Below are 10,892 nucleotides of genomic sequence, written 5' to 3' on the forward strand. Positions count from 1 at the left end.
TTTCAAGATTGACCGTGTACAAATGAGACACGCGTTTAGAAGTCCCAATACTTGCTAGGGAACCTTGTTTTAAACAATAAACATCTTTGTGGTTAACACTACTTTATCAATGAACTTTCTGACAGCATATTATAAGAGAACACAGCTTAAAAATACCACTGGTTCTCTACAAACGAGACACAAATCACAGCACATGGACTCGCATGATGCTGGATCCAGACATGTCACTCCACCTTCAGAGCAGATCTGCACAGGATGCACATATACCCACCTCACTCCTCTTCAGCTTGTTACAATAGATATTTTAGGTTTTCTTAGCCAACCCGGGGACAGGCTTATAGCCCTCAAGTCCCATAGTCTGTTAGTTTCTGCTAGGTGTAAGTACAATACTTCACATGAGACACATGTACAGGTAAACCTTACACACTCATGGTGCCTGGTTTCAAATAAGGCTTTTCTGCCTTGGGAGGGTGTGGGGACCTCACCATCTTTCTTCTTGGGGCCAACCTGTCTCTTTCAGAAACCTCACTGAGTTCCAGATGAGGTGTTAAAGACTCTGAACTTCTTGATGGCTGTCACAGCAGAGTCCAACATGCCTCCAGTGACTACAGGTCCTGGTGCATACTGCCCCCCAGGGCACCAAAGGTGCAGCCTGGAGAAGCCGTGTTACCTGGGCTGGAGCCCTGTTTGCCCTCCTGGCCTTTGCCTGTCTCCACACCTCACAGGTCAGGTCAGCACATGGTGACCTTGGTGTCCTTTTGCGCACCTCTGGTGGCCGCAGGGCCTTCCTGGAAGTTGATCAAGGTGAGGCTAGACAGGGTTGCTTTGCAGGTGGACGTTGTGCACTTATGACAAGGAAACGACCCTCAAAAATAAAATGAAACAAAAACTGGAAGGAACACTCTTTGCTTAAGAATATTTGGTTTTAGAAGGTAAAGCAAATAATTATATTTCTTAAAATATAATTTTCTGGCTGACATCCCTTAATCCTGTGTGTACATTATTTCCTGACAGCAGATTTTCAAAAGGCAATCAATGAGCAGGCAATTTAGGTCATTTTAAAATAATATGAGGAAAAGAAGGAAGCCAAAGAGAAAGGTACCAGGGTTCAGCTGACAGTCCAGCCTGTTCCACCCAGAGAACTTTGTGAGAACTGGTAGAAAGGGGCCTGAGCTGCTGGAACCATTCCCTGTGATTTCACAGCATGACAGGGGTAAAAAGGTAGAAGGCCTCTGGACTGTAAAGATGTTTCTTATCATTGGGTAGAGAAGTGTGGTGTCCCCCCTGCCAAAGAAATATAAAGCAAACTTTAATTGTGTTCAAATTCATTGGGTGATGTCTCTGATATTCCAATGTAGAGATTTTTTTTCCCTAGCTAAAAGATGTGAAGTGGTTTATTGCACAACACAGTTCGTTAGAAACTGTCAGATATTATTAATAAAATATTTATAATAGTGTGAAAAATTAAAAAAATAAAATGGTACAAGGACATATTTTTTAAAGATTATGTTATGACTGTCAGTATTTACATACACATCCTCTGGTAGGATGGCTATGAAAATTAAAACAAAATAAAATAATAAAATAAAATAAAATATAATAAAATAAAATAAAAACCAAAGGTGCAAATAAAGTTCCTCAGGGAGGTGAAACTCATACTGGGTCCCACAGGGAGGTGAGTAAGTGGACTTGTGGCCAGGTTCCCAGGACCAGCTGCTGCAGAGCAGCTTTTACGTCATTTGTGAGGTTTCGCCTGCTACAAATGACCCTCAGAGACCTTCCAACACTGTCACTGAAAGCTCACATAGGATTTTAAGATGGGTCACTTTGTGGGGAAGCTGGTCATGATCTGCACATGGCCCTGTTATTTTACTCCTTGTTAAAGGCAAACACAAAACTTAAATTCCATCACTGAAGGAAAGAGCTCAGTCGGATACATAATCTTGTCGGGGACTGTCCAAGCACTTACACACAACTCAGGATGGGGATGCCTGGCAATCACCATTCCCAGCCCCCCCTTACCCCCCAGATGCCCTTCTGGGACCAGGTGGCTCTGTCTCCTCCAGGGTTGGCACTGTCACCTGCGTAAGTGAGGCTGGTGGCAGGGTCCCCCTGAGTTCATGAGGACAGTGACTCATGCATTGTAACAGTGTGTGCCTCTATTTGGTTCTGCAGTCTGTCCATCTCCTGCTTTAGTTGCTGGATGAAGCTTTTGAGGTTCCTCAGGGGCGCCTTGCTCACAGCAAGTGGGGGCCTCAGCAGCTCCTCTAGCAGTGAGGCCAGGACAGGGCAGTAGGGGACCATCACCAATGTCACCCCTCCAGTCCTTTCTCATCTTGGCTGCTGCATCGCAGGTCCAGCTTGAGCTGACGGTTCTACTGCAGAAAAGTTTTCATGTTGTTCTTCAGCTGTGACACTTTAGCCTGAAGCATGAACTTGTCTTTTTGGGTCACGGACAGGTCTTTCTACACAATCTCCAGCTCAGATTTGATGGTCTGCAGGGGTAGATTGACCCCATCCAGCTCCTGCCTGCTCTGCTGCTTGGTCAGGTTCAGCTGCTGCTTCAGGTACTACATTTCTCTCTCCTGATCTACCTCCCACTTGAGGTTTTCCATCTCCTCATTTCTTGCAGACTGTGTGCTCAACTGCTTGTCCAGCTGGTTCTGTAGCAGCTGAATCTGCATCTGCAGCTCTGTGAGCTCTGCCTGGAACTGCAACTTCCTGGGCATGCGTCCACTCCTGAAGCTGGAGGTGCTTGGCCACCACCTGCAGCATCTGCACCAGGAGCTCCTTTACCTGCAGTTCCTTCTTCACCTCACTCTGCTCCAAGGGGGTGGCCTTGAAGTGTGGCAGTTTTGCCCTGCTTCTGCTTTGGCCACAGCAACCTGTTCCCTGAGGCTGTGGAATTCCAGCTTCTCTCTCTCCAGTGCAGCTTGTAAGGTCTGCACAAGCTGCCTCATCTGGCCATCCTCCTATCTGTGCTACATAACAGCCTGAACCTGAGGGTTCAGCTCCACAAGGTCGGTCTCCATCTTGGCTAATGCTGTCTACATCACATTGTGGTGCTCCTCCAGAGCTGCATTGGACTTACCAAGATCTGTGAGCTTCCCTGGCTTGTGCTGCAATTCCAAAGCTAACTTCTTATTCAATACCTCAAGGTGCTTTGTCTTCCACCTAAAGCCTCTGGATTCCTGAAGCTCTTTCTTCAGCTCCTGGCTAGTCAGCGTGATGACCTCCTGTAGCTCCTTCTCCAGCATCACACAGGGCCTGGATTCTCTCCTGCAGCTTGAGGTCACTGGGGCTGCTGACCACCTGGCCTCTCAGCTGGCTCAGCTTGGCCTCAGCGACCTCCTTGGCCATGAGGGTGTCCTGCAAGTGGCATCTGGGAATGCTCACAGTGCTCTCATAAGCCTTGTGCTTGTTCTTCAGCTCCTTCTGAGTGCTGCTCAGGTCTGAGCCCAGATACATCTACTCTCCGCTGCTCCTGGCCACCTGCAGAGCTACTTTCAAGACAATCTTCTCCTTCTGCAGGAAGTGGGTGGTGTCTTCCCTGGTGGTGGCCTCACCCTGCAGCTCCTCTAGCTGAACCTGCTGCTTGTCGTAGTGCACCTGCAGGTCATCGAGGGCCTGCTTCCAGCTCTGCAGCATCTCCTGTGTTGAGGTGAACTGATTCAGGAGGTCCAGGTGCTCCTGCTGCAAGGCCTCAAGCTGCTGGTTTTGCTGGTGTAGGGTCAACTTCAACTGCTCTAGCTGCTATTCCAGGGCTGCTGTCAAGGCTATCATCTTCTGCAGCTGCTCCTTCTCCTCCTCAAACTCCTCCAGCCCCCTCTTCAGCTCCTTCTCCACCATCAACTTCACCTCTTGAATCTGCACAAAGGCAGCTTCTTGGTCCAACATGTCAGCCTTGATGCCCTGGAGCTGCAGGGCTATGCACTTCTCCTTGATGGATCTGTGCTGGGTTTCCATCAGCTGCTGGGACAGAGACTTGTTCTCAAGTTTCAGGTGCTCCAGGAGGCCTGTCTGGATCATCTGTCCAACCTAGATGTGGGCCACCTCACCCTGAAGTCTAACCCAGGCCTCCTTGGCCAGAGTAAGCTGCTGCTTGCTGGTTGGGCAAGAGCTGGACGCTCTCCAGAGACACAATTTCTACCTGAGATGACTTCAGGCTGCTGGTGAGAGTTCTGTGCTCCAGATGCACTTGCCACAGCTGGCTCTGCAAGGCTGTCATCTGCTGTCGCAGATTGTGCACTATGCTGTCCTTGCTAGCATGCTGCTCTGCTTCCCCTCCACTTAGGCCAGGAGTCACTGGTACTGCTTCTCAGCCACTTACAGCTCATGGTGGGAGGATGACAGGCTGGCATTCTTGGCCTCTAGTGTGTTCTGCAGGAGGCTCATGGCCTGCTCCAGGCCCCAGCAAGGCTGCTTCAGGGTGTCCACCTCTGAACTGAGTGAGCCCTGCTTCTGCTGGCTGCTGTGACTGTGTTCCTCCTGCACCTGCTGCTAAATGTTCAGGGCCACCAGTTGCATCTGCAGCTCCACCTTTTCCTTAAGTGCCAGCTGGAAGCCTCCTGGGATAAGGCTTCCAGCTGTCCTTTGAATCTCATTTTTTCTTTAAGAACCTGCAACATCTCGTCGTGAGTTTCAGCCACGGAAATTTCCATGGACACACTGCTGCAGATACTATCTCTCTGGCTCCGCATCTCCCCATTGACATCCAGGCCCCAGTCTTGGTGCTTGGCTGCAGCAGCCTGGAGGACATCTGTGATGGACAGGAACTGGCCCAGGGAACTGGCAGCAATCTCCTGTCCATTGACCATGTAGGAGGTTTCATGGGTACCCCCACAGTTCACTGGAAGGCCATGCACCCCCAACATGGAGATGCCACTATAGGAGTTGTCACTCTTACTCGTGTAGGCCTCAGACATGCTGTCTCCAGTCAGGGATGAGTTCTCTAGGTCATTAGCCTCAGGACACAGGATGACCTCAGACACCACTGATGCCATGCTGCTTCAGTTCTGCTTCAGGGAGACTCTGGCAGTCTGTAGCCAGAACATTTCCACCCGAATTCCCAGCGTCTGAGTCTTCAGTTCTATAATCAGCCAGGGATGGAATTTCACTTGATTTGGAAGTTTTTTCTCCTTAGGATGTGCCAGGAACCCTAAGATGCCCACTTTCAGCCACTGAGGCACTCTGGTACGCAGGAGAGAACATTCCTTTGTCATAGCTATAGTGCTAGCCCTTGGTAAGGTTTCTGGGTTCAAAATGAGTTCAGGATCAAGTGTGCTGAAAGGTCTTGTTTTAGTTGCAGGTTGGCTGGACTTTCCACAGAAGCACAGAGAAGTAAACTGCATTTCCTAGAATTATGTCTGACTGATCACACCTGTTACATGGAAGTTCTCAATTAGCCTGTTCAAGAGCAGGATTCACTTATTTCTGCTGCCACTTCACCCTGTACTGTTTGAACTGTTCCTCCAGCTGCTTCCAAATCTGAGGTTGGACCTGCTCTTCCTTCTCCAGGGGCAGTGAAGCATCTGTTGAGCCTGGAGGGACATCAGGATCCACTGGGCTTGTCATGGGACTGAGAGCTGAAAGCGGGCCTAGGAGCTGTGATGTCAGCACGTTCTGACAGGCATCTCCCTTACTGGGCATGTCTGAGATTTCTCCTTCATCCACAGCTCTGTTTGCCTTGATGCTGGCATGCTGGGCTTTATGCCACTGGTCAGGCCAGGAGTCTTCAGAAGAGCATAAAAGAGGGTTGAGGTGTCACTGTGAGATTCATTCTCCAAGAGACCACCCTACACAGCCAATACTGGGTTCATGGTCCACACAACTCAGACTGGCTTACTCTCTGGGGCTGCACATGAGCTGCTGGCAGACTGTCTCTGCCATCACCAACAGTCCAGATCCCCCAGAAAGGACGGCACTAAGTTTCCCATTTTCAAGAGATTTAAAGAGTCATAAATGGCTTGAAATCAAAATGTGATACCCATGAAGAAATGCAGCTTCCTAACTTGCCGGACCAACTCCGACAGAAAGCCGGACAGTAATGACATTTTTTGAAAGAAAAAACAATTCAACCCTGTTGTTAAACTTCCTGGGGGTTTCTGAGTCAAAGGACTTTCACAAACTGCATCATTAACTCCCCCAGGGTCCTGGGATGCCAAAACTGGGTCATTAAATACATTCCTCCTTTATTTATGCAAGTATGATGTGTGTTCACTCCACCATATCATGTGTGCATGTGTTAGCATTTATGTAAAGACAATCTTATTCTGGGGCCTTCTAACTACAAAGTCCCCAGCACTATGCTCAATCCAATGTTTATTGGGTCCAGGTATTACAATTTGTGTAAAGAAGCTCACCGAGCTTTTTTGAAATAGGTTTGCCACCAGAACACAGGTGTCAAGAAAACCAGCATTAAATCAAAGCCAAAATGGGAAAAGAAAAGACTTACATCAACATTGTGGTCATTGGATTCCGGCAAGTCTACCAACACTGGTCATCTGATCTACAAATGTGGTGTGATCAACAAAAGAACCATCAAAAAACTTGAGAAGGAGGCTGCTGAAATGGGGAAATGCTCCTTCAAGTATGCCTGGGTCTTGGATAAACTGAAACCCAAAAGTGAGCATGGTATCATCATTGATATATCTCCCTGTGGAAATTCAAAACCAGCAAGTATTATGTGACTATCATTGATGACCCAGGACACAGAGGCTTTATCAAAAACATGATTACAGGCACGTCTCAGCTGATTGTGCTGCCCTGATTGTTGCTGCTGGCGTTGGTGAGTTTGAAGCAGGTATATCCAGGAATGAGCAGACCCGTGAGCATGCCTTGCCTTACACACTGGATGTGAAACAGCTGATTGTTGGTGTTAACAAAATAAGAAACCACTGAGATTCCCTACAGCCAGAAGGGATATGAGGAAATTGTTAAAGAAGTCAGAAGTTACATTAAGAAAATTGGCTACAACCCTGACACATTAGCATTTGTGCCAATTTCTGGTTGGTATGGTGACAACATGCTGAAACCAAGTGCTAATATGCCTTGGTTCAAGGGATGGAAAGTCACCCATAAAGATGGCAGTGCCAGTAGAACCAGGGTGCTTGAAGCTCTAGATTGCATCCTGCTACCAACTCATCCAACTGATAAGCCCTTGCATCTGCCCCTTCAGGAAGTCTACAAAATTGGTAATATTGGCACTGTCCCTGAAGGCTGAGTGGAGGCTGGTGTTCTCAAACCTGGCACGGTGGTCACCTTTGCTCCAGTCAACATTACAACTGAAGTAAAGTCTGTTGAAATGCACCATGAAGCTTTGAGTGAAGCTCTTCCTGGAACAATGTGGGCTTCAATGTGAAGAATGTGTTTGTCAAAGATGTTTGATGTGGCAATGTGGCTGGTGACAGCAAAAATAACACACCAATGGAAGCAGCTCACTTTGCAGCTCAGGTGATTATCCTTAACCATCCACGCCAAATCAGTGCTGGATATGCACATGTTCTGGATTGCCACACAGCTCATATTGCTTTCAAATTTGCTAAGCTGAAGGAGAAGATTGATCGTTGTTCTGGGGAAAAGCAGGAAGATGGCCTGAAGTTTTTGAAATCTGGTGATGCTGCCATCATTGATATGGTTCCTGGCAAGCCCATGTGTGTTGAGAGCTTTTCTGACTATCCTCCTGTGGGCTGCTTTGCTGTTCATGAGGCAGACAGCTGCTGTTGGTGTCATCAAAGCAGTGGACAAGAAGGCAACCTGAGCTGGCAAAGGCAAGAAGTCTGCCCAGAAAGCTCAGAAGACTAAATGAGTATTATCCCTAACACCTGCCATCACAATCTTACTCGGTGGTGGAAGAATGGTCTCAGGATTGTTTGTCTCAATTGGCCACTTAAGTTTAATAATAAAGGACTGGTTAATGATTACAATGCATTGTAAAACTTTCAAAAAGAAAGGAGAATGTTTTGTGGACCATTTGGTTTATTTTATTTTATTTTTAAATATATATTTATTGCTTATGCTACTACAGTTGTCCCATTTTCTTTCTTCCCTTTATTCCCCTCCACCCTGCACCACCCCTCCCACCAGCATTCGACTCCCACCCTTAGTTCATGTCCATGGGTCATACTTATAAGTTCTTTGGCTTCTCCATTTCCTATACTACTCTTAACCTACCCCTGACTATTTTGTACCTACAATTTATGCTGCTTATTCCCTGTACCATTTCCACCATTCTTCCCCTCCCCCTCCCCTCTGATCATTTCTATGATTTTGTTCCCGTTCTAGTTGTTTGATTAGTTTTTTCTTTTTTAGATTCAGTTATTGATAGTTGTGAGTTTGTTGTCATATTACTGTTCATAGTTTTTGATCTTCTTTTTCTTAGATAAGTCCCTTTAGCATTTCATAGAGTAAGGGCGTGGTGATGATGAACTCCTTTAGCTTTACCTTATCTGGGAAGCACTTTATCTGCCCTTCCATTCTAAATGATAGTTTTGCTGCATAGAGTAATCTTGGATGTAGGTCCTTGTTTTTCATGACTTTGAATACTTCTTGCCAGCCCCTTCCTGCCTATAAGGTTTTCTGGGTTTTTTTGAGAAAGCAGCTGATAGTCTTATGGGAACTACTTTGCAGGTAACTGTCTCCTTTTCTCTTGCTGCTTTTAAGTTTCTCTCCTTATCTTTAATCTTGAGTAATGTAATTATTATGTGCCTTGGTGTGTGCTTCCTTGGATCCAACTTCTTTGAGACTCTCTGAGCTTTCTGGATCCCCTGGAAGTCTATTTTCTTGGGCAGATTGGGGAAGTTTTCCTTCATTATTTGTTCAAATAAGTTTTTAATTTCTTGCTCTTCTTCTTCTCCTTCTGGCACCCCTATGATTCAGACATTGGAACATTTAAAGTTGTCCCAAAGGTTCCTGAGCCTCTCCTCATTTTTCTGAATCCTTGTTCCTTCATTCTGTTCTGGTTGAATGTTTATCTCTTCCTTCTGCTCCCAATTGTTGATTTGAGTCCCAGTTTCCTTCCCTTTACTGTTGTCTCCCTGTATATTTTTCTTTATTTCACTTTGCAGAGTCTTCGCTTTTTCCTCCATCTTGCGACCATACACAACCAATTCAGTGAGCATCCTGATTACCAGTGTTTCGAACTGTGCATCTCATAGGTTGGCTATCTGTTCATCGCTTAGTTTTATTTTTGGAGCTTTGATCTGTTCTTTCATTAGGGCCATATTTCTTTGTCTCAGCTTGCCTGTTACATTGACAGGGGCAGAGTCTTAGGTATCCTCCAGGCTGGGGCAACCTAAGTCACTGTGTTGTGGGGGAGGGGTGGGAGAGGGAATAATGCTGCTTACTTGGCTCTAGGCTGGTTTTCAGTCACTTCCCCCAGTACTCAGAAGCAAATTGGGCCCTTCTAGTGCTGATTCCTGGGTCAGTGGGTTTGTGTACATTCTAGGACCCTGTGGGTGTCCCCAACCGACTCTCCTTTGGAGCTGGGAGTTTCTCCTGCTGCCACAACCCCCACAGGTTTTTACCTCCAGAGGTTTTGAGGGTTTCTTTCCCTCACTGGAACCCTGGATTGCGTGGTCTGTCTCACTCCCCAGCTGTTCCTCCTGGTTTATCTGCACACAAATGTAGAACTTCCCAGTCTTCCAGCCATTGCCTTGCTGTGTGCGTCCTCTTTGCACCCCCTTCCCATCTCCGCCCCTCCTACCAGTCTGGATGAATGTTTCTTCTTCTTTTTTTTTAACAATCAAATTTTTAATTGACCCCCATATTTTTAACCTATATTGGGTTAATGTTATACTTAGCATTTATAAAGATAGGTAAAACATTATCAAGGTATTATGCAAGCAATCACATCTTTTGAATATGTGGTCCCCTGGTTGTACTTTACCGGTGACACATGCACAGACACAGAAAACCACAGGCATCATTAAACTATATATATATCATAGGTTACAAAAATTGTTCAAAACCAATATGAATTTTTAAGGTTGGATGGACCCTTTAATAGTTTAATCTTTGGGCTTAAGGAATAAAAATTAAAATAGTCCCATACTGCATTTCACATCTCTTAAAAATAGGAACTGTTCTATAGTTTTTTGAGTACAGGTCTTTAATCTCCTTGGTTAGGCTTATTTCTAGGTACTTTATTTTTCTTGCTGCTATAGTAAAAGGGATTTTTTTCCCCTAATTTCTGTTTCCGATAGTTCATTGTTGGTCTATAAAAATGCCTTCAATTTCTGAATATTGACTTTATATCTCACTGCTTTGCCAAATTCATTTATGGTAGGTTGAGTACTTTCTTGGCAGAGTTTATAGAGTTTTTTATGTACACTATCATGTCATCTGCAAACAATGACAGTTTTACTTCTTCCTTTCCAATTTGGATGCCTTTTATTTCTCTTTCTTGTCTGATCGCTGTGTCTGGAACTTCCAATACTATGTTGAATAGAAGTGGTTAATGCAGACCACTGGAACAGCATTTTGTTCCAGATCTTAGTGGGAAAGCTTAGTGGGAAAGCTATAGAACACTGAAGAAAGTAATTAAGGAACATACAAACAAGTGTAAGCATGTTCATGGATTAGAAGAATTATCATCAAAATGCCCATACTACCCAAAGCAATTTATAGATTCAATACAATTCTTATTAACATACCAATGACATATTTCACCAATATAGAACAAATATTTCAAAAATTTATATGAATCATTAACAACCCCAATAGCCACAGCTATTTTGAGAAAGAAGGACAAAGTAGGAGGGATCACAATACTTGGTATCAAACTATATTACAAGGCCACTGTAATCAAAACAGCCTGGTACTGGCATAAGAACGGACACATAGATCACTGGAACAGAATAGGGAACCCAGAAATACACCCATGTCTCTATGGT

General features: G+C 45.4%; 2 pseudogenes; one reads left to right on the forward strand and one right to left on the reverse strand.

The window, feature by feature from the left end:
• Window positions 1-2,018: 2,018 nt before the first annotated feature.
• LOC129081711 (golgin subfamily A member 3-like) lies at window positions 2,019-6,053 on the reverse strand (annotated as a pseudogene).
• A 380-nt stretch (window positions 6,054-6,433) lies between these two features.
• LOC129081744 (elongation factor 1-alpha 1-like) lies at window positions 6,434-7,807 on the forward strand (annotated as a pseudogene).
• Window positions 7,808-10,892: the final 3,085 nt, after the last annotated feature.

This window comes from Pteronotus mesoamericanus, unplaced genomic scaffold (genome assembly GCF_021234165.1).
Source record: "Pteronotus mesoamericanus isolate MK-2021 breed Mesoamerican mustached bat unplaced genomic scaffold, CSHL_Meso_final scaffold_118, whole genome shotgun sequence".
NCBI lineage: Eukaryota > Metazoa > Chordata > Mammalia > Chiroptera > Mormoopidae > Pteronotus > Pteronotus mesoamericanus.